The 21,903-nt window shown below is 38.5% G+C and overlaps 1 long non-coding RNA gene across 1 annotated transcript; it reads left to right on the top strand.

Moving 5' to 3' along the window:
* Positions 1-13,898: 13,898 nt before the first annotated feature.
* On the top strand, positions 13,899-19,879 carry LOC309632405. The gene is made up of 3 exons (XR_014246893.1): positions 13,899-15,008; positions 17,280-17,873; positions 17,941-19,879. It is a non-coding gene; the product is annotated as an uncharacterized lncRNA (long non-coding RNA).
* Positions 19,880-21,903: the final 2,024 nt, after the last annotated feature.

Genomic DNA, 21,903 nt, shown 5'->3' with positions numbered 1-21,903 from the left:
TTTGTTTAGTTTCGTAACTTTCTGAAAAGGACATGCTCAAACATTTTAATTCTATTTGGAAATATAGTAAGGATAGCAAATAAACACACTACTTGTGAAAACTACATTACATTAGGAAGAGGATCACTTTTAAATTATTTGGGAAAATGTCACTGCTTTAAGAAAAAACTATGAAAACCCTGTAATGTATATTTGAGTACATTTTAATGAACATTCAATGTTAACTTTTTTCAACAAAATACTACTGAACTAGGTATATCAAGTAAATCCAGAATTAGTTGGTTATTTTGTGCTTTCCAAGGGTTTGAGTTTCTAGTATATTTAATATTTTTCAATTTTTATAAACCGGATCTGGCAGACATGTTATACTCCTTATTGTAGGGATAGGTATATCTCTTAAAATAATAGCATTTCATGTTTTTATGTTTCTAACCCAGAAAATTAAAGTTATGGCAAACTCACTCATTTTTGTAATTCCCACAACCAATATCTATATCTCACTGGTATAAAGCATAGCCTGCTGGAAAATTCCTTATGGTAAACCAGAGTATGTAATGGAGTGCATCCATATTTATCCTATCCAAGGAGGTTTACCAGGTGGCCTGTCAGGAAGACTTCATAATGTGAGCTTTACTTGAGGTGACCCACAGCATGGGCTCCCCAAAAGATCGGTGTGAGAGCAGGGTTTAACCTGGTGTATATGCTCTTCATACGGGGCTTCTCTTGCCAAATTTGGCTATATGGCTAGATTCTAAAATACAAAGTAATTGCTGAGAAACAAGACAAAGAGTTACTTTAAAAAAACCACAGGCTTTTAGGAAAATTTTGCTTTGAATACAGAAAAAGCATTTACTTATGTGAGTCCAATAGAATGTACTGTTTTCTATAGAAGTAAGCATGTCTGCACTTTTACCCAAGTAATTTCACTAGTAATCAGGGAAAAGTAAATTAAAACCACAATGAGATCCATTTCACACCTCTCAGCAGGTATGAAACTATAACTAGATTTGGTGGACCCTGAAGTTTATGCAATTTGTGGGGCTCATTTTAAGAAAAAGAATACAAAATTACAAATACAAAGTTAGCTATGGGCCTTTTGAAGGGGCCCAAGCTAATGAAATGTCCTTAAGCTTCATTTGCTTCATGGTAAATCTCTTTTGCCTGAAAATGCCAAAGGTCACAGAGGAGCATATGGAGCAATGGGAACTCATACTATTGGTGTGAGTGTAAATTGGGGCATCACTTCAGAGAGATGCTTGGCACTGTCTTGTCAAGTTGGAGATACACGTTTTCTAAGACTTGGCAATAATACTCTTAGGTATACATCCTTAAGAAACGTTGACATGTGTTCCAAGATGTTCATAGCAGCGATGTTTGTAATAGTGATAAAAAAAAAAAAAGGGTGGTGGGGGAGAATATCCTAAAAGCCCATTTACAAAACAGTGAATAAAGAAATTATGCTTTGTTCATACAATGGAATTCCGTACAATGATGAAAATTAATGTATCAGAGCTGCATGTGACAACACGAACTCATCTGACAAGCACAAATCAAGTGAAAAAAATTATGAAAGAAAAATTACAACATGATTCTGTTTATATAAGGTTTAAAAACATGTGAAATGTTTATGATTCATAGATATACAGCAAAGGTATAAAAACAAGCAATAGAATGATAAACAAGAAATTAAGGATAGTGGTTACCTCTATGGTGAGAGGGAGCAAATTAACTGGGGGGGCGGGGACTATGAAGAGGGCTTCAACTGTATCTGTAATATTTTCTTTCTTACTGCAGATTTCTTTCTTTTTTTCTTTTAAAATATGTATTAGTTTTCCAGCACCGCCTTAACAAAGTACCACAAACTAGGTGAATTAAAACAACAGAAATTTATTCTCCCACAGTTTCGGAGGCCAAAAGTCCAAAATTAAGGTGTTGCAGGGCTGTGTTCTGTGTGAAACGCTTGGTAGAATCCCCCCTTGCCTCTTCCAACTTCTGGTGGATGGCAATCCTTGGCATTCCTTGTCTTGCAGCTGCTTCACTCCAGTCTCTGCCTCTGTCATCACATGGTGTTCTCACTGTGTGTCTCGGTCTTCTCCTCTTTTTCTAAGGATGCTTGTCATTTTGGATTAAGGGCTCATCCTATTTTCTATGACCTCATCATAACTAATTACATCTGCAATAATCCTATTTTCAAATACTGGTCATTCTAAAGTACTGGGAGCTAGGACTTGAACATATCTTTTCAGGAGACGTGATTCAATCCATCACAAGACATCATTTCCATGCAGTGAAACATACAGATCTAAAATGTATATTTTGATGAGTTTTGACAAATGCATATACCCATTAGTATTAGTTTTCGATTGATCCTGTAACAAGTTACCACAAACTTAGTGGCTTAAACAGCACAAACTTATCTTATACTTCTATAGGTCAGAAGTGTGAGATAGATCTCACTGAACTAAAATCAAGGTGTTGATTGGTCTGTGGTCCTTTCTGGGGCTCTAGAGGAGAATCTATTTCCTTACCTATTCCAGCTTCTAGAGACCACCCACATTCCTTGGCTCATAACTCTTTCCTTCTTCAAAGCCAGCAATGTTACATCTCTCTGCCTTTTCTTCTGTTGTCAATCCCAGCCAACACCCAGAGGCAACCTCTGTTCTGATTTCTATCATCTTCAATTAGTTTGGCCTGTTCTAGAACCTCATATAAGTGGGACATACAGTATCTTCTCTTTTGTGTGTAGCTTCTGTCTCATTGCGTAATATTTTTAAGGTTCATCTATGTTGTACATGTATCGGTCACCCATTCTTTCTTCTTGTTCAATAGTATTCCATTGTATGAATATACCAGCATTTGTTTGTACATTCTTTTTTTGATAAACATTTGGGTTTTTCCCGTCTGGGACAATTATAAACTTTCTCATACAAGTCTTTTTTGGACACATGTTTTTAATTTCTATCAGGTAAAAATCTAGGCGAATTGCTGAGTCAGGGGATAGAAATATATTTAACTTTATATGAAACTGCCAAATTGTTTTCCAAAAGTGATTTGACCAATTTAAATTTCCATCATAAATGTATGAGAATTCCAGTTACTCCTCACCTTTGCCAACAGTTGGTATTATTGATCTTTTCAGTTTTAGGTGGGTATTTGTTTTATTTCTTAAAAAAAAAAAAAGAAGCAAATTTTTTTTTTCCCTCAAACAAAATAAGGAATATTCCTCAAAAGGTTTGCCTAAGTTTACAGAGTGAAGCTCTGGTGGTATATGTTAGCAAATTATTTTTATGACCATCATATGATTATAACTTAGAGGTACTCTTAAAAAATTAGTAACAGTTGAGCCTGAATATAACAAATGTATTGATTTTTACGTATACCTTAGGAAACCAATCTTTTTCCCTCCCATCAAGTTTTATCCTCGTAACTGACCTGATGCCTTGAATTAAATACTTCTCTTGGTTTTTCAACATTCTCCCACTTTCTGAAGATGGGCTGTTTTTTATTTATTTGCCTTTCTATCCCTAGTATCTAGCACAGTGCTGGGAACATAGCCAGTGCTCAGTTAAGGCTGCTGAGTGCTTAAACAAATAAGCATACTGATATAAAGCATAAATATGAAAGACTAGAATTACCTATCTCTCTTTTAATAGAAAACCAATTTCAGATTTGTGCTTAAATCATAATTTGACCTCAGTTACATATTTGGGTTGAGATAAAATCTTTTTTTATTCTAGTTCTAATTTAAAGTGAAAGAAATTTGCTTAAGAAGAAAATAAGCATTTGTAAAAAAAAAAAAAATCAGTGATTTGATGTTTGTGTTCTCTGAAACCACCAATTTTCTAGGCACAAGGTTGTTTCAGGTGTGATACCTCCTGACTCATAACCCTTTGGAGATGGCTGTTTTTATATTTAGTAGCCCCGTATCACCCTATTCTACAACACCAGAAGGCATGGCCTTCCAGCTGTACTGAACTCTACTAGAGGTAAAAGCCTCTGGATAAAATTTTCATGAGTCAAACTCAAGCTAAATGAAACCAGCAGTGCCTGTCTGGTACCTCCAGATCTGTGGTTGGGATTCAGGGACTCTGTTAAAGTTCTGCAAAAATGTGTATGTGTGTGTGAGTGTACAAGTGTGAATTTTTCAGGGAAGATGGTCCAGTTTTCATCAGATTTTCAAAAGCCAAGAAATATGAAAAATTATAGAGCAGAGTTCACAGATTTAATAATGTGGCTACATTGATATGTCAGTTATATCAATTTGTGCATAACAGTAAGTTGATTCATTAAATTAAATAATTAACTTGATTTTTCTTCTTCTAAGTTGACCAATCAAGTGTTTGCGTGAATAAATCAAAACAAATTCCCTGGCATAATGCAGGTGCATCCCCAGTCATCACTGACAAAGTGGGAAGAAATTATACCAGGAGGCAAATCTCTTGGTCATGGAGAGAACAACAAAATTTCACCTCCCTGAGATTTACCGTTATGTCTAGATGTCAAATCATACTGATTTTTCTAATAGAACCCAGGCTGCCTTTCCAAAGGTCCAATTGGCCCATTAGATCATCTTTTTCTGTTTCCTTGAGGAGTTAGGAAATGAGACAGTTATTCTTTTGTATTTCATAGAGACTGACCCCCAAAGGATTCCAATCCATCATAGAAAATAATTTCTAATTTAATATGAATCCCTCTATTAATCCCTCTTAGAGTCAAGATGAGACCAGACCCCAGAGGGAAATTCAAATTTTAGAACAGAGAGAAAAGAGTAAACAAACTAGTAATTACTAATCAGATTTAGAAAAGAGTACAAAGGGAAAGAAGAAGCCATCCTGTAGAATATACTCCTTCGGAAGAGTATGGATTAGAGTGACCTAGAGGAGGCAAAGTCATCCTCAGATATAAATGGGGGGTGGGGGGTGGTTGAGAAAGGGAGTGGGAGGTGATTCTGAGACATTTGCAGGAAGTACACTTTGTACAAACCTGAAAACAGTCACCTAGAGTTCATGACTCTCATTCCAAGCATAAGTCGCATTTCTTTTATTGTTTGTTATTTCAACTCGTTTTATTATGTATAGTAGTATAAGATTTCTTATAGCAATATTGGAATGGAGGATTGCATTTTATGTGTTTAAATATAACATTACAACCTTCTGTCCTCATCATTCTCTGCCTCCCTCCCAGTGCTGGTCTTCATTTCAGAGGTGGGACTCCAGGAAAAGAATGAGTGTGCAGAGTATACTGGGATGGGATGACCATACTGGTCATACATTCTACTTTATTGTCAGATTATATAACATTTTGGAAGTGAGCCAACTTCATCTTTGGGGGAGTTTAAAGAGCTGGCTGGGTTTTGTACCAGCTTCATCATAGTGATGGTTTTCTAGTAAACAGTCAATGTTTCTAACATGGATGTTGTCCACAAGAGTCCCAACATCTGAATAATAATAAGACTGAATTAATCCATTTTCATTTCTCTGCCAAATCAGAGGGCTCCTACTTGGTCATCTCCCTTGTTCTTCATGTAACATGTTATACTTTTCACTTCCTTCCTGGAACTCTCCTCCTTTGCTGTCTATCATCTTAAATTCTCTTGATTCTCTTGTCTCTTATTAGTCTCCTTATAGCCAATTCTTCTTTCCGTCATCTTCTTTCTGGTTCCCCAGGGTTTAGTTTTGTTCCTCTTCTTTTCTAACTCTGCCTTCACTCTTTGTGTGTGTGTGTGTGTGTGTGTGTGTGTGTGTGTGTGTGTGTGTGTGGTCTTCCAAATAGTCATTTATTTATTTGTTTATTTATTTAAATAAACCCTAAATATCCATTATATTTTGTTAAACCACATATACAGTTGTCCCTCAGTATCCACGGAGGATTAGTACCCCAACCTCCCCCACAGATACTAAAATCTGTGGATGCTCAAGTCTCTTATATAAAATGGTGTAGAATTTGCATATAACCTATGCACATTTTCCTGTATACTTTATTATTTTTTAAATTTAATTTTGTTATAATAATAAAGAAACAGACTCGCAGACATAGAGAAAAAACTAGTGGTTACCAGTGAGGAAGAGGGAAGGGGGAGGGAAAAGATAAGGGTAGAGTATTAAGAGGTACTATGTATAAAATAAATAAGCTACCAGGATACATTGTACAGCACAGGGAATATAGCTGATATTTTATAATAACTATAAATAGAGTATAACTTTAAAAATTGTGGATCAGTATGTTGTACATCTGAAACATATAATCTTGTACATCAACTATACTTCAATACAGTCACTCTTTGAGAGACGTTTATTCTTTTTTTGTTTTGTTGTTTGCTGTTTTTTAAAATTGAAGAATAGTTGATTTACAATGTTGTGCTAATTTCTGATGTACAGCAAAGTGATTCAGTTATACAAATATATACATTCTTTTTCATATTCTTTTCCTTTATGGTTTATCACAGAATATTGAAAATAATTCCCTGTGCTATACAGCAGGACCTTGTTGTTTATCCATTCTCTATATGACAGTTTGCATCTGCTAATCCCAAAATCCCAATCCATCTCTCCCCCACTCCCTCTCCCCCTTGGCAACCACAAGTCTGGAGAGAACTTTATTCTTTCCATGCTTGTGATTCCAAAATCAGCATTTATGCTCCCCACTCATTCAAATGCAGATCCTATACTTGTAGCTGCCTACATGAATGCTCCCTTTAAGCGACCCTGCAGCTCCCCAAACTCAGAATGTCTAAAATTTCATGCAGCAACTTAAAACTATAATACAGGCACATTATTCATGTGTCAGTCTGCCAAGACAAAAAGTTTGAAAATATTCATTCTAATCAGAGTGTGGAGAATCAGGGCCGTCTGTGCTCCGTGAGTACAAGATGTTTATTAGTGCATGTGATTTATTTGGCAATATTTATCAACATTTAAAAGATATTTATTAAAATTTTAAAAACATATTATTGGACCTAACTTTTCTAGTCTAAGAATTTAGCTTAGAGATACGTGTCCATAAATATGTAAAAATAATTGCATACAAGAATTTGCATTGCAGGAATGTTTTGTAGTTGTAAACAATAATAGCAGCAATGGGGAGGGTGGGGGAGGGATGGATTGGGAGTTTGGGATTAGCAGATGCAAACCGTCATATAGAGAATGGATAAACAACAAGGTCCTGCTGCATAACACAGGGAACTATATTCAATATCCTGTGATAAACCACAGTGGAAAGGAATATGAAAAAGAATATATATATATGTATAACTGAATTACTTTGCTGTACAGCAGAAATTAACACATTGTAAATCAACTATACTTCAATAAAATAAATTTTTAAAAAATAGGAGCAACAACACCCTACCAAAACAATCCCAATAAATACAGCCAAAATACTTATCAGGAAAGACTTGTTAAACATAGTATGTCCATACAGTGAAATACTATATAATACTATGTAGCTTTTACAAAGAATAAGGCAGCTTTGGAAGGCTCTGTCTTAAAAATATACTATTCAATGCAATGTAAATAAGAATTGGTAGAGTATGGTCATATTTGTGGGAAAAAAAAAACTTTCAAGAAAGAACACACAAGAAGCAGCTAATAGTCACTATGTTCTGAGGCTATGAGATGGGGAAGAGGAGGAAGAGGATTGTACTTTTCTTTTTTTCTCTTTTTTATAAATTTCTTTATTTTTTGGCTGCGTTGGGTTTTTGTTGCTGGGCTCGGGCTTACTCTTCGTTGTGGTGCGCGGGCTTCTCATTGTGGTGGCTTCTCTTGTTGCAGAGCACAGGCTCTAGGTGCGGAGGCTTCAGTAGTTGTGGCATGCAGGCTCAGTAGTTGTGGCACACGGGCTTAGTTGCTCCGCAGCATGTGGGATCTTCCCGGACCAGGGCTCGAACCAGTGTCCCCTGCATTGGAAGGCGGATTCTTAACCACTGCACCACCAGGGAAGTCCTGAGGATTGTACTTTTCAATATACACCATATTGTTTTGCCGGTTTTTTGAAAATACTTACAGTTTTATTGATAACAAAAAATAAAATGACTTCATTCTCTCTTACAAATTCATCTCCTGGTTTCCCCAACGTTGTCCACATCACTCTCCTTATCAACCTAGCTTGAGGGTTTGGAATCAGCCTCGATTTCTCTTTCATTTTTAACTGTGTTGTAGCGTCTCCAAATCCCCTTCTTTCTCTTCAGTGTCTCAACTTCATCTTTTCCCCTCCGTAAGGCAACCTCTGCCCTGGTCCTGGTTCTTCGCCACTTATTTCCCATGAGGACCTTGGCAAGCCACTTAATCACTCTTTAATTTCCTCATATGTAAAATGGGAATAATAACCCCTATACTGGAGGGGAGGGAATATTTTAGTCCCAGGCCAAGCATCTAGCTGGATGAGGACACAGCCCCACCCACCAGCAGGCCAGCCACCTTGGATTCCCCGAGCCTCCCTGGCCACACGGGAACCTGACTTTGCCCACCTGAGGGCCCAGGACCCAGCCCCACCCACTAGTAGGCCAGCACTAGCCCTGGGACCCCTGGGCTCCCCATAGCCAGCGATCTGACCCAGCCTCTCCCATCACCATTAATGATGCTCAACATCACTGATCACCAGGGAAATGCAAATCAAAACCACAAAGAGATATCACCTCACACCTGTCAGAATGGCTATCATCAAAATGACAACAAATAAAAAGTGTTGGCAAGGATACGGAGAAAAGGGAACCCTCATGCCCTCTTCCTGAGAATGTAAATTGGTACAGCCACTATGGGAAAGCATTATGGAGATTGCTCAAAAACTAAAAATAGAACTACAACACGATCCAGCATTCCATTCCTGGGTATTTATCTGAACAAAATGAAAACACTAATTTGAAAAGATATATGCACCGCTATGTTCATTGCAGCATTATTTACAATAGCCAAGATATGGAAGCAACCTAAGTGGCCATCAGTAGATGAATGGATAAAGAAGATGTGGTACATATATACAATGGAATATTCTTCAGCCATTAAAGAAATGAAATCTTGACATTGTAACAACATGAAATAAGTCAGACAGAGAAAGACAAATACTGTATGATTTGACTTATATGTGGAATCTAAAAAAACAAAACAAATGAATAAACACAGCTAAACAGAAACAGTCATAGATACAGAGAACAAACAGGTGTTTGCTGGAAGGGAGAGAATTGGTGGGGAGAGAAACAGGTGAGGGAGATTAAGAGGTACAAATTTTCAGTTACACAATAAATGAATCACAGGTTTGAAATGTGGGGAATTTAGTCAATAATTATGTAATATTTTTGTATGGTGACAGATGACAACTAGACTTATCATGGTGATCATTTTGAAATGTACATAAATATCAAATTACTATATTATATACCAGAAACTAACATAGTGTTGTAGGTCAATTATGCTTCAAAAACAAACAAGCAAACTCATAGGAAAAGAGGTCAGATTTGTGATTACCAGAGGTGGGAGTGGGAGGAGAGTGAATTGGATGAAAGCGTTTAAAAGGTACAAACTTTAATTTGTATGAAAAACTTTCATAATGTATGACACGATAAATATAATTAACACTTCTGTCCATTATATACGAAAGTTTTTTAGAGAGTAAATCATAATAGTTCTCATCACGAGGAAAAAAATTTTTTTCTATTTCTTTCATGTTGTATCTACACGAGATGATGGAGGTTCACTAAACTTACTGTGGTCATCATTTCATGATGTACGTAAGTCACATCATTATGCTGTACACCTTAAACTCACACAGTGCTGTATGTCAATTACATCTCAATAAAACTGGAAGAAAAAAAAGATCTTGCCCTATCATAGCTACCTCATGTTCTTTTAATTTTCTCTTAATTTGGCCCAAGTTTCTATACTCTCCTTCCAATGTTCATTTTCTATTTTTATTTCTTTTGGCACAAAAGTTACACATGTTCATTGTAAAAAAAAGATATTACATTTTATGGAAATATGCACAATAAAAATGCAAGTCGCATTTCACCACCCCAATTTTACTTGTCAACAAGCAAAGCCAATCAAGAGATAGTAAAGATGGAATTTTTGGTTTTGTCACTAGATTTAGATAAGAAGAGAAACTATAATAACCTTTTACCTTTTGTATCTGTTTAAATAGCACTGACCTTTGAAGATTTTTAAAGGGTTTCGTGGACGTGATGCAAACATTCCATTTTTCCTCCGCATGTGCTCATGGGACAGGCAGACGTTGCTATTCCTATCGCCCAACAGAGGACCCAGCGAAAACGAGTGAAGCAGAGAAGCCTTGGAGGAGGTTCCCAGAACCAACCAACGCTTGTGTGAAAGGAGATACCATCTGGTGGGACCAGGTATTTATGACCTCAGGTTCTCTCTCCCTTCCTCATGCCCCCCTCACTGGGCACTCCCCATTCTACTGTGTGAGGCTTACCTCACTGGACACAGCTCATTTCCCAGGAGGCTCTTTGCTCCTGAGTCCCAAGCACAATCATTTCCAGGCGTGCTCAACTGGTCCCTCAGAGCCTCCCTGCTCGTCTTGCCAAAATTCTCCATAGGGCTTCGTGAATAAGTACAATTCTTATACTTTGGTTATTGGACTGCATTGGCAATTGATTTATGTACACATTAAAAAAGTGTATGTTGTGTAGTATATAGGCATATAATTCAGAATTAACTACATGCGATACTGTGGTCATTTCTAAACAAAAAAAATAGTGTATAGCATGAGGCATTTGGTTACAAACATAACCCTGCTCTTACAGCATTGTTCCTATGAGAAAATCAGATTTGATTCACAATCTGCTGATTTATTATACTGTTTTGAATAATGCAACCCATTGTAAGTTTAAGAACTGCTGCTTCTAGTATTATTAGTATTTATAATGATTGGATGTTTTTTGAGTTCATTATGAAGCAATTGAATAGGCAAGTACTGCCAACTTTACTGTGTTCTTTACCAGGTAATCAACATGTTAGAACCAGAGGGGGAAAGAACACATAAATCATGGGCAACTGGGTATGAAAGGGAAGGAAAAATGACTTCCTTTATTGAAAATGGAGGCGTTTTCTTGACAAAATTCACTAGTACTAATTAATAATTGACTTTGCTGCATTGCTCTACTTCTAAAAATAGGAAACAGGATTCCTGTAGGCTTTTCTCTTTTGTTCCAGTAACATTAAAATCTATTTTACTGTTGCACTTTTCTGATCCAAGCTAACCCAGCACGTAACGCAACCCCAATCAGAGGACAAGCTATTGTGAACCACAGAGACATAACTGTTAGCTCAAAAATTCATTACCTTACATTTTTTTAATGATATAACTCCATTAATGAAGCAGATCAAAAACAAGACCAAACAATGTATTGTGTAGGTTACATATTTGGTAAAACTGTAGGGAAAACAAGGGGATTATAAACACAAAATCCAGGAGAATGGCTGCCTCTGGGGGTGGAAAGGATGGAGAGGTGGTCATGGAGGTGGACACAAAGGCCTCCAATAGTGCTGGGAATGCTTCAGCAAGGTGGCGGGTCACAGGGGTTTTACTCTGACATCAGAATGTCTTACAGTTGCTGTCAGAAGGTGGCAATGATGACATAGTTGTTGTTGCCTGGAACATATCTTTTTTTTTTTTTCACATTTTAATTTATTTTTTGGCTGTGCCACACGGCTTGCAGGATCTTAGTTCCCTGACCAGAGATCGAACCTGTGCCCCCTACAGTGGAAGTGCAGAGTCTTAACCACTGGACCACCAGAGAAGTCCCCCTGCCTGGAACATATCTTAATGATTTTTTTTTGCTTACATTTTCCTTTTGATGTATGCACAGTTACACATGCCATAAATCTAAGCCTGAAAGACCTCTTCCAGCGAGTATAAAATTTAAAAGTCTAAGTGACAAGAAGAATACAAAACAGAGAAGAGAATAGGGGAGCAAAAGCCAGCTGGGCTGGGTGAGAGTTGAGGCCCCGGTGGGGGTGATAAATACAGAGCCCAGGAGAATCAGGGATGGAATTAGGGAGGAGAGAAAGGAGTCACTAGAGGTACAGCTGGGAATTATAAATTGGATCCTCCTCAATGCCCTTCAAGAGATTTGATTACAGGGTGCAATTCCTCTTCAATTATTTACAGCCCGTTTTTACACGTGATTCTTCACATGTGCGGCAGTTTCAGGTCAGAACCGCAGGGGTCAAGGAGTCTACAGTGTTGCCATGTGCAGGTGGCTTTTATTTAGTGTTGATTAATTTAATCCTCCTGTTTGCAACAACAACAACAAAAACAACAAAAACAGCATCAGAGGTGAAGCAAGCAAGCAAGTACGTTTAATCTCCCTGAAAATTGGGCTCTTAATGCCAAGTGTCCAGGTGTCCAGGTGACCAGGTGCGAGGCTTAACTTCTAGGTGGGTGTCTGGGACGGTTGGTCACCTTGTAAAATAGAAATTCTTTCCTCCCAGTAGCTGCCTAGGCCAACCTCTGTTCCTTTACTTTTCTTTCCTCTTGCTGTGGGATTCTCCTTTCTGGGCTCCACTTCTATGTTGGGATTCTTCAAGTTTCCACTCCATTATCTTACATTTAATTTAAATGAGTTATCAAGCCCAAATGTCATCTACTTCTTTGTACACTTATAGAGCCTTGAAAAAAGTCTCCAAATTGTGTTTGGTCCCACTGGGTTGTCTTTTCCCTCTCCAACACAATGTTGTCATAAATGAAGTTTTGATTATGTGGTCCCTCTTCCAGAGCATGCTATTAAGATATTAAATGAGACCAGGCTCAGGGATGAAGGCTAAGAACCCTTTGTTAACCCTTTCCTGTCTGCAAATGTTCATTTTTGTTCTTATTCTTTCTTTCCTGTTAATTTGAGAAAACTCATCTTCTCATATTCAAGTTTTTAGACATTTTCTTCTCTGTGTCTATAAAGGGAAAAGTTTGACATCCAAGAGTGTGAATTGGACACCCCCATATCTGTAGTGAGTTTCATGGGTACCAGTTGCAAGATCCCTGGTTCATTTACCAGAAATCAGCCTCTCACTATTTCAATGCAATTTTCTGATAAGTTTGCTATGGTTTGTCTCTTATCATCCAATGTGGTTTGACTGCCTAAAGTGTGCCTTCGCCTCAACATTTTCCCGTATCTATAGTAATTCAATGTTTTGTTTTATTTATAGCTTTGAGAATAAAACAGTATTTTAAAATTCAAAAGACATTATGTGAGCCATTACCCTTATCTATGTTCTTATGTATTTTTCAGTAAAATCTAAAGGATTAGTGATAGATGATTTTCCTGCACGAAAATCCATGCTCCTTAGAGGGCCAACGAATGCTCTTCCTTTCCTTTTTCCTGATGAGACTTCAGATGTGATAGTGAGTTAATTTGGATCACGTGAATACAGGCAACCACTCTAGAGAAGTAGAATAAGATGGAAGAAGCTAGGTTCCTGATACCATGAAGACTCTGTACCAGCCCCAATAAGATCCTTAGTTTTGTGTTGAATGATGCCACCTTATATTATAGTTCTACGGCTTATCCAGGTAAAAGAGTTTGATTCATTAATCCATAGTGTTCAAGGCTTCTTTAAAAACTTTATGGTTGGAGTTTTAGCTAATAAGGAGCCTTTGTTACAAGTAGAATTAGTATTAAAACTAGTGACCATCCCATCCCCCACCCCCCAATTTTTTTGCCATGGCTCCAATTTTAAATCACCTGTCTCATTGTCCCTGCAGCACACGTGAACTTGTAAAATCCTGTATTCCCACTTTTTGGTTGGGGAAATACTATGTAGTTACTGAAGCAGACAGCTCTTGGCTGCAAATAACAGAAACCCCAAGTCAAAGAGCTTTTGACATAAAGAAAAAAAGTAATAGCCCATGCAATTGAAAAGTTCAAAGGTAGGTTTCACGTAAGGCAATTTCTTGGCTCTGCTGTCCTCCATCATCAGGTTAGCTTTTCCTCACGAGAACTGAGGTAGAGACTACTCGATTCCAGTAGAATTTTTGGCTGGATCCATGATGGCTCAGCTACGGCTAACTTTCCAGGCCCCCTTGCAGCTGGGTGTGACCACATGACCAGGTCTGGCCAACAGGATATGAGCAGAAGGGATGTATATGATTTCTGAGTCTTGCTTTTAGAAATTGGGGGCTGGGGGGCGGGCTCCTTCCACCCTTATCCTCCTTCCTATTGGATAGATTTTTGGGCATGGTAATGAGTCACTGAATTATAAAGATGAAGGCAACTCTTTTGAGGACAAAACCATCTTGAATCCTACATATTAAGGCAGAACAAGAGAAAAAAAAGGATTCTGGATCCCTGACACTGGAAATGCCATGACAGTTTTCTTTTGTTTTATTTTTTTGGCTGCATCGCCAGCATGTGGGATCTTAGTTCCCCAACCAGGGATCGAATCCCAGCCACGGCAGTGAAAGTGCCGAGTCCTAACCACTGGACCGCCAGGGAATTCCGGAACTGCCATGACAGTCTGGAACTGCTTGTGCTTTAACTATAATATGGGAAAGAAAAACTCCTATTTTGTTTATACCACTATTATTTAGAGCATCCATCCTGAACCCCTGGGGTCCCTGAGACCTTTTTAGGGGATCCCTGAGGTCAAGTCTATTTTTGTAATAATGCTGTTGTAGGCTGAATAATGATCTTCCAAAGAGGTTGACATTCTAATTCTCAGAACCAGTGAATATGTTACTTTATATGGCGAAGGGAATTTGCAAATGTGATTAAGTTAAGGATATTGAGAGGAGAGTACTTTGCATTATCCAGGTGGGACCAATATAATCAGTGAAGGAAATAAGAGAGCAGAGTCAGAGGAGAAGCCATGATGACACAACATTGCCGGCGTTGAAGATGGGAGGAGAGAGCCACGGGTCACGGAATGTGGGCAGCCTTTAGAAGCTGGCAAGGGCAAGGAACTGGAGTGTCCACTAGAGCCTCAAGAAGGAACCGTCCCTGATGACACCATGTTTTTAGCCCCGTGAAGCTGATTTTTGGACTTCTGACTGAGGAATATAAGGTAAAAGTTGTGTTGTTTTAAGCAGCTAAGTTTATTTTGTTACAGTAACAACAGGAAGCTAATACAAATGCTTAGACATTATTTGCCTTTATCCCAAGCATACAGTGGAGTTTTCCAGAGGATAGATGGTGTGTTATTAGCACGGACTGAATGCATCAGCTATGAGGATCCAGCTGTCTTTCATTAAACTGAATACTAAGGAGGTTAACAAAAATACAAAAACAATGCCATTCTTCTCACTAATTTCTTTTTTGGAAATTTTAGTGTTTTGTTTCATTTAAAACTATGTTCTTTATATTAAAGAAGACTTTCTTTAATGTAAAGAAGAAGTCTTTTTTTTTTTTTTTTTTTTAAATTAATTAATTAATTTATTTATTTTTGGCTGTGTTGGGTCTTCATTTCTGTGCGAGGGCTTTCTCCAGTTGTGGCGAGCGGGGGCCACTCTTCATCGCGGTGCGCGGGCCTCTCACTGTCGCGGCCTCTCCCGTTGCGGAGCACAAGCTCCAGATGCGCAGACTCAGTAGTTGTGGCTCACGGGCCTAGTTGCTCCGCGGCATGTGGGATCGTCCCAGACCAGGGCTCGAACCCGTGTCCCCTGCATTGGCAGGCAGACTCCCAACCACTGTGCCACCAGGGAAGCCCAAGAAGAAGTCTTTTTATTGTGATTTCAAATGAGTTAATAGTTTTCAAGTTCTCAGTTTTAATTTCTAATACAGCATATATTGATAAATATAACTCACATCAATAAAAGCTGTTTGTGGTCCTCAATAATTTTTAAGGGTGCAAAAGTATCCTTAAACCATAAAAATTTGAGAAACACTAATATATCCTAAATAATATAGTAACAAAATTGGCTGCTGCAATTTTAAGTCACAAGTTCGCTCACTGTACTATACAAAGGAAAGAAGAGAGCTTTCCTCCCAAAACATCGGATAGAAGCCCCAGCTTTTATTTTGATTGAACCAATTTAAGATCTCTCCTCACTCTTACACCAATCACTCTGACACGTGTGATTGGATTACCCTGATGCATGCAGTAATCAGGACCCATGCCTGGGGTTGGGTTTAATCCCAATTAAACTGTGTGGTTGCTACCCAGTGGGAGAAAGGGACACACAGAGGCTAGGGAGTCAGCCAGCAATATCCATCATGGTTACCACAGAAAATAATAACGATGATGATAGCAAACATGTAGCACTTCCCGACAGGCTCTGTTCTAAGCCCTCAATTCTCACAGCCGCTCAATGAGAACGGTATTGTTATTATTTATTATAACATGTTATATACCCTCTGCCCCCATTTCAGCCCAGAAATATGCTTGGAGAATGTTAAAAGATTTCACTTTCCTAAGATTTTGACCAAAGTTTTACCATTAGCATATGCTAGCAGTAAAATGTGATGGTTTAGAGCACAGGCTGTGAGGTTGGACAAATTTACTCACATTATGCTCAGATTTTGACTGTGGACAATGATAGCCTATTTGAGATCCTTTATAACCCCCCATGGTATTTGTTAGTGGGAAAATTCTATTTTGCATTCAGCAAAACTATTTTAGCCTAACTAACTAGTCTCTTTAGACTTAACATATTCTGTTTCTCTGGGGACAGTGCTCAGTCTGTCAGATTTCTGGCCCCCCTCTTCCAGTTGGTGCTAAGCGTTTTGGGGGATTGGGCGTGGAGGAGTGTGATGGAGTGTCTGGTGGAGAAGGGTGAGGTCCTCAGAGCTACATCCTGGATTGGCAACTGCTAAGGGTGACAGCCCAGCCCCCGGGTACTCCACCAGTGTCCGCGGCTGAAGGGGGGGCTGTGGTGTTCTCTCTCGGCTTGGTTAGGCAGCCCTTTCCACCGCCAACACCTGTGCCCTGCCTCGGTCTTCACTGGGCCTGAGGGGTCTTTGCACACCAACACTTTTGGCAAATTCCTCAACCAGTCTCTAAACTCATGTCTGTAACACACACACCCCTGTTCCCCCAACCCCAATATTTCGCGTGGGAACTGATACCCTTCGGGGAACTGGAGTGGGCCCTCCCCCTGCCGAACCGCGCTGCCTCCTGAATTCGCTTCAACATGGCGGCCTCCAGGCAGCTGCAGGGCGGTTCCTAGGCGGTTCTTCCCCAGAGCCCTCAGCAGAGAGCAGGGCAGAAACCCCTCAGATTTGGGCTTTCCCTTCACCCTATCTACTAGTACTCTTCTCTCAAGGCCGTTGGCACAGAGAGGGAAGATTGGGACACACATCTCTCCCTGCCACTACAACTCTGCTCTTCTCGCCACAGGCCATTGAGAGAAGAGAGAGGAGGCTTTTCTGTTTTACCTACACCTCTCCTCTGTGAAAGTCTATGATCACGTCTTCCAAATAGCATTTCTTGATATGGCAAAGGAAGAGGTAAGAGAATTTAGAAAAATTCTGTTCTGTGTTGACAAAGCCTGACTTTCAAGCCTGTTGTCTTGCTAAGGACTTAAAAATCTGATTTTGGATGTTGGAAGCTGAATATTAACTCTCTCTCTCTCTCTTTTTTGGCCTTCCTGTTATAACAATCCCAACTCACATTCTCACCCGCTCCCTACCTCATTCATGTCCTTGATATGCCTTAGGCGCTCTAGGAGAAAGGTTGTATACATCTGAGAGAAAAGTATACAACATGAAAATACATATGTGGGAGGGAAAAAAAGGACACATTCATATACTTAATAAGGTTACCCCAGGACATGGACAAACGTAGCTTAGAATCGTGGCTCTGTTACCTACGAGTTGTGTGCCCTTGGGCAGGTAAAAATCTCTAAGTTTTGACTTCTTTGTTATGCAGAGAAAACAATAGTATCTACCGTATAGATTTGTTGTGAGGGTAATAATTATTATTAGTGCATATGTTTATCACATTTATGGAACTTTGTAGGTGTTCCATAAATGTTAATTATTCTATTATTAGTGCATAGGTTTATCATATGCCTGCCAATCCCATTTACATACTCACCCGGTATAACACTTACCCTGTGAACATACGTGTGATGACTCTACACATATTGTTCTTGAATTAGTCATTTAGTCTCTGCTCAGGCTTAGGTTGAACTAAGTCAATACTGTGAGAAAATATTACTCAGAGATTGTTAAAGCATTTTGTCGAGCATTTAACTTTCTAACAGTTCCTTCCAATTCTTACAGACTGTGCAAAATAAGATCTCTCTATCTTTGGGGACCTCTTTATCAGGTGGAGGTGCTCCTTCTCCTCTTTGAGCTGTGGAGAAGCTAGATTGGAAAGAAAAGGAAGATGGAGGAAGGAAAGGAGGTAGGAGGAAGAGAGGGAGAGAGGGAAGGAGAAAAGGAGGGAGACCCAGGCAGCAGCATTTATTATAATCTTTGATTCTAGCTTGGCTGACAAGTATGAAGGCTGCTGTAATCCTTATGTAGAAACATCCTTCTGCATATAATGTGAAGCCAGTCTGGTTATTGTGGGTGTCTTTAATGGACAGTTTAGATTTTTACATAATTTATTCACATAACAGATTTCCCAAGCTTCTGTAAAACAGGCATGAAATTATGATTCTGTGACAGACCTGTTTTGTAGCTCTAAGAAAAGTGTTTTAGACGCACAACTATATACCTATAAGGAGGTGATGTGGGCAATCACCTATACCAGGGCTCAGCACACTTTTTTGTAAAGGAACAGATAGTAAATATTTTAGGCTTTGTGGACCATAGAGTTTGCTCAGTTTGGCTGTGGAAGCTGAAAGCAGCCATAGACAGTATGCAAATGAACGAGCATGGCTGTGTGCCAATAAAACTATTGATGAGTACTAACATTTGAATTTCATGTTATTTTCACTTGTCACGAAATACTCTTCTTCTCTGAATTTTTTCCCCCCAACTGTTTAAAAATGTGGGCTGAACAAAAAGGGCAGCATGCAGATTTAGCCCCTGGGACTGTAGTTCACTGAACCCTGATCTATGCAATGGAAGTAGAGAAACACTGAGGGATCTTTCTACTTGATTCTGCCAAAAACCTGTAATTCCACAGTGGATATTTGAATCTTTTTGCTTAGGGTTTTAAATTTCTTCTTTTTAAAGAAGATACAAATTTTCTCTGCGGATGCAATGCTTCTAGTTGTTGTCAGCCTTTACAGTTGCATTTTGATAAATTTCTGATTCTTAGTTGATTTTGACAGAGAGAACATAGGAGGACCCTAAGTTTTCTCAGGAGGAAAGAGGTGATGTAGAATGTGGTTAAGAGTTGGAAAGCTGGATTCGTGGGAAACTTGTGATGGCATGAAAGACAAGCTCCTCTTGTTCAAAATTTGGCCTGGCATCATAGCTGCTTGGATAGACTTTAGAAAAGGAATTGGTCAAGTACGGAAGCTCCAAAGGCAGTGTCAGTAATAACCATTTGAAGAGAAAATCTAGGCTGTAAGTATCAACTTCCACCAGGGCATTGAGGAATCCAGTCTAAAGACATGTTGGTCAATAACGTCCAATGCTGACTCCCAGTTGACCTTCACCACATAGACATTGTATTTTGATACAAGAAGAAAACTCCAGGGAATTCCCTGGCAGTCCATTGGTTAGGACCCCGCGCTTCCACTGCAGGGGGCACAAGTTCAATCCCTGGTTTAAAAAAAAAAAGAAAAGAAAAGGAGAAGAAAACTCCATTTAAGAATGCCCACCCCCAAACTTCATGTGTTATTTAACTAGCTTGTCCTGTCCAGTATGGGAGCTACTCGTCCCATGAGGCTACTGAGCACTGGAAATGTGGCTTGTCTGAATTGATGAGTGTTGCTGGGTATAAAATACGCACTAGATTTTAAAAACTTCATACCAAAAGAGAATGTAATCAGGTTACATAAAATATATTATTAAAATTAATTGGGTTAATTTGGCCCAGCCAAATTGACACAAAAAACTAAGCATGGCAATGTTTAACAGTTTTGAGGAGTATTGGTCAGATACTTTGTAGAATGGTCCTCAACTGGAATTTGGCTGATGTTTTGTCATGATTGCAGTGGGGGGTTGTATTTTGGGGTGGACTATAGTTTATTGGCCAATGGACCAAGGGGTGACTGTGGCAGGGAGGGTTGTTTGGAAATATGTTCCTTAGAAATATTTTCTTGGCCCAGGCCTGGAATATCCAGTGTATTCTTGCAATGGCTTACCATTTGTATTCTGCTGGAATGTTCAATTTGACCTCCTGATGATGACGATGATGATGGTGATGATGATTTAAACTTTAAAAAAGATGATATTGGCATTATAAAGAATTGCAAAAAATAGTGTAGGAGTTCCTGTAGAACCTTCCCCCAGCTTCCTCTAAAGTTAACATCTTCCATGACCACAGTACGATCACCCAAACGAAGAAATTGACATTAGTACAATACTATTAACTGAACAGTAAACTTTATTTGGATGTCACCAGCTTTTCTACTCTTGTCCTTTACTGTTCCAGGATCCAATCAGGATGGCATTCAGTTAGTTGTCATGTCTCCTTCGTTTCAATCTGTGATAGTTAGTCTTTGTCTTTCATGACCTTGAGACTTTTGAAGTCAGTTATTCAGAATGTCCCTCGGTTTGGTTTGTCTGATATTTTCTAGTATTGTTTGAAATTATTCTTAGATTGAGGTTATGCATTACTGGGGAGAATACCATAGAAGTAATGTCTTTTAGTGTATCATATTGGGGTACATGAAACAGATATGTCTTATTACTGATGGTGTTAAACTTGATCATGAGGTTAAGGTGGTATCTGCCAGGTTTCTCCACTGTATAGTTACTATTTAGTTACTATTTTTGCCTTTGTAATTTATAATTTTTTGCAGGGGGATTGGGAAAGAGATAATTTGAGACTACGTAAATATCTTGTTTCTTCTTAAACTTGCATCCACTGATTTTAGTATCAGTTTGTGGATCTTGCCTGCAGCATTTATTACTCTGGTGTTCTAATGATGATTTTCTATTTCCCTCATTTCTCCTACGATTATTAATTGAAATCTTCTGTAAGGAAGAGCTAGTCCTTCTCCTCCATTTACTCATTTATCCAAGTGTTTATTTATATCAGTGTAGATTCACATGCTTTTATGCTTTGGGTAATAAACTGATTATTTTAAATAATTTTCTATTGTAATTTTGAAACGGAGAATTTTAATGAATCTTTGAGAAGATACTTTGATTTTCTCATATTTCTCATTGTTATTACATATCTTAATGTTCTTTAAAGTAGCCAAGTAAATGTAAATTGCTGAAAAGTATGGAGTAGATTGTCTAGTGAAGGCAAGGCTCTGCAATCACACTGCCCAGCTTCCAATCCAAACAGTGCTCTGTGACCTTATCCCCTCTGCTTCGCTTTCCTCACCTGTAAAATGAGCTTGCATAGAAAACAAACTTATGGTTACCAAAGGCGAAAGGCAGGGGAGGGATAAATTAGGAGTTTGGGATTAAAATATGCACACTTCTATATATAAAATAGGTAACCAACAAGGACCTACTGTATAGCACAGGGAACTATATTCAATATCTTGTAATAACCTATAATGGAAAAGAATCTAAAAAGAATATATATATATAAAACTGAATCACTTTGCTGTATACCTGAAACTAACACATTGTAAATCAACTATACTTCAATAATAATTTAAAAAACAAACAGGCAAACAAAACAAATAAAATGAGCTTGTAAGCAATATTTGAGAGGATGATTGATGAAAGGATAAAAGGATACTTCAGAGGGTAAAACAAGATATCATATGGAGAATGTTTAGTGTAGCACCTGAGTGTATAGTAAGTGCTTGGTAAATGTTAGTTTTCACTAGTAAGAATAAATAGCTGAAGGCACAATTAACCCTTTGTCATGACTGAACCAGAAATAATGAATTAAGGGATTATTAGAAATCATGTCTTAGATTGGTCCTTTCTTT

Source organism: Balaenoptera borealis, assembly GCF_965194805.1.
Source record: "Balaenoptera borealis genome assembly, chromosome: 7".
Lineage (NCBI taxonomy): Eukaryota > Metazoa > Chordata > Mammalia > Artiodactyla > Balaenopteridae > Balaenoptera > Balaenoptera borealis.
The sequence above is the reverse complement of the archived record's forward strand: the minus strand, read 5'-3'. Positions and strand labels throughout refer to the sequence as shown.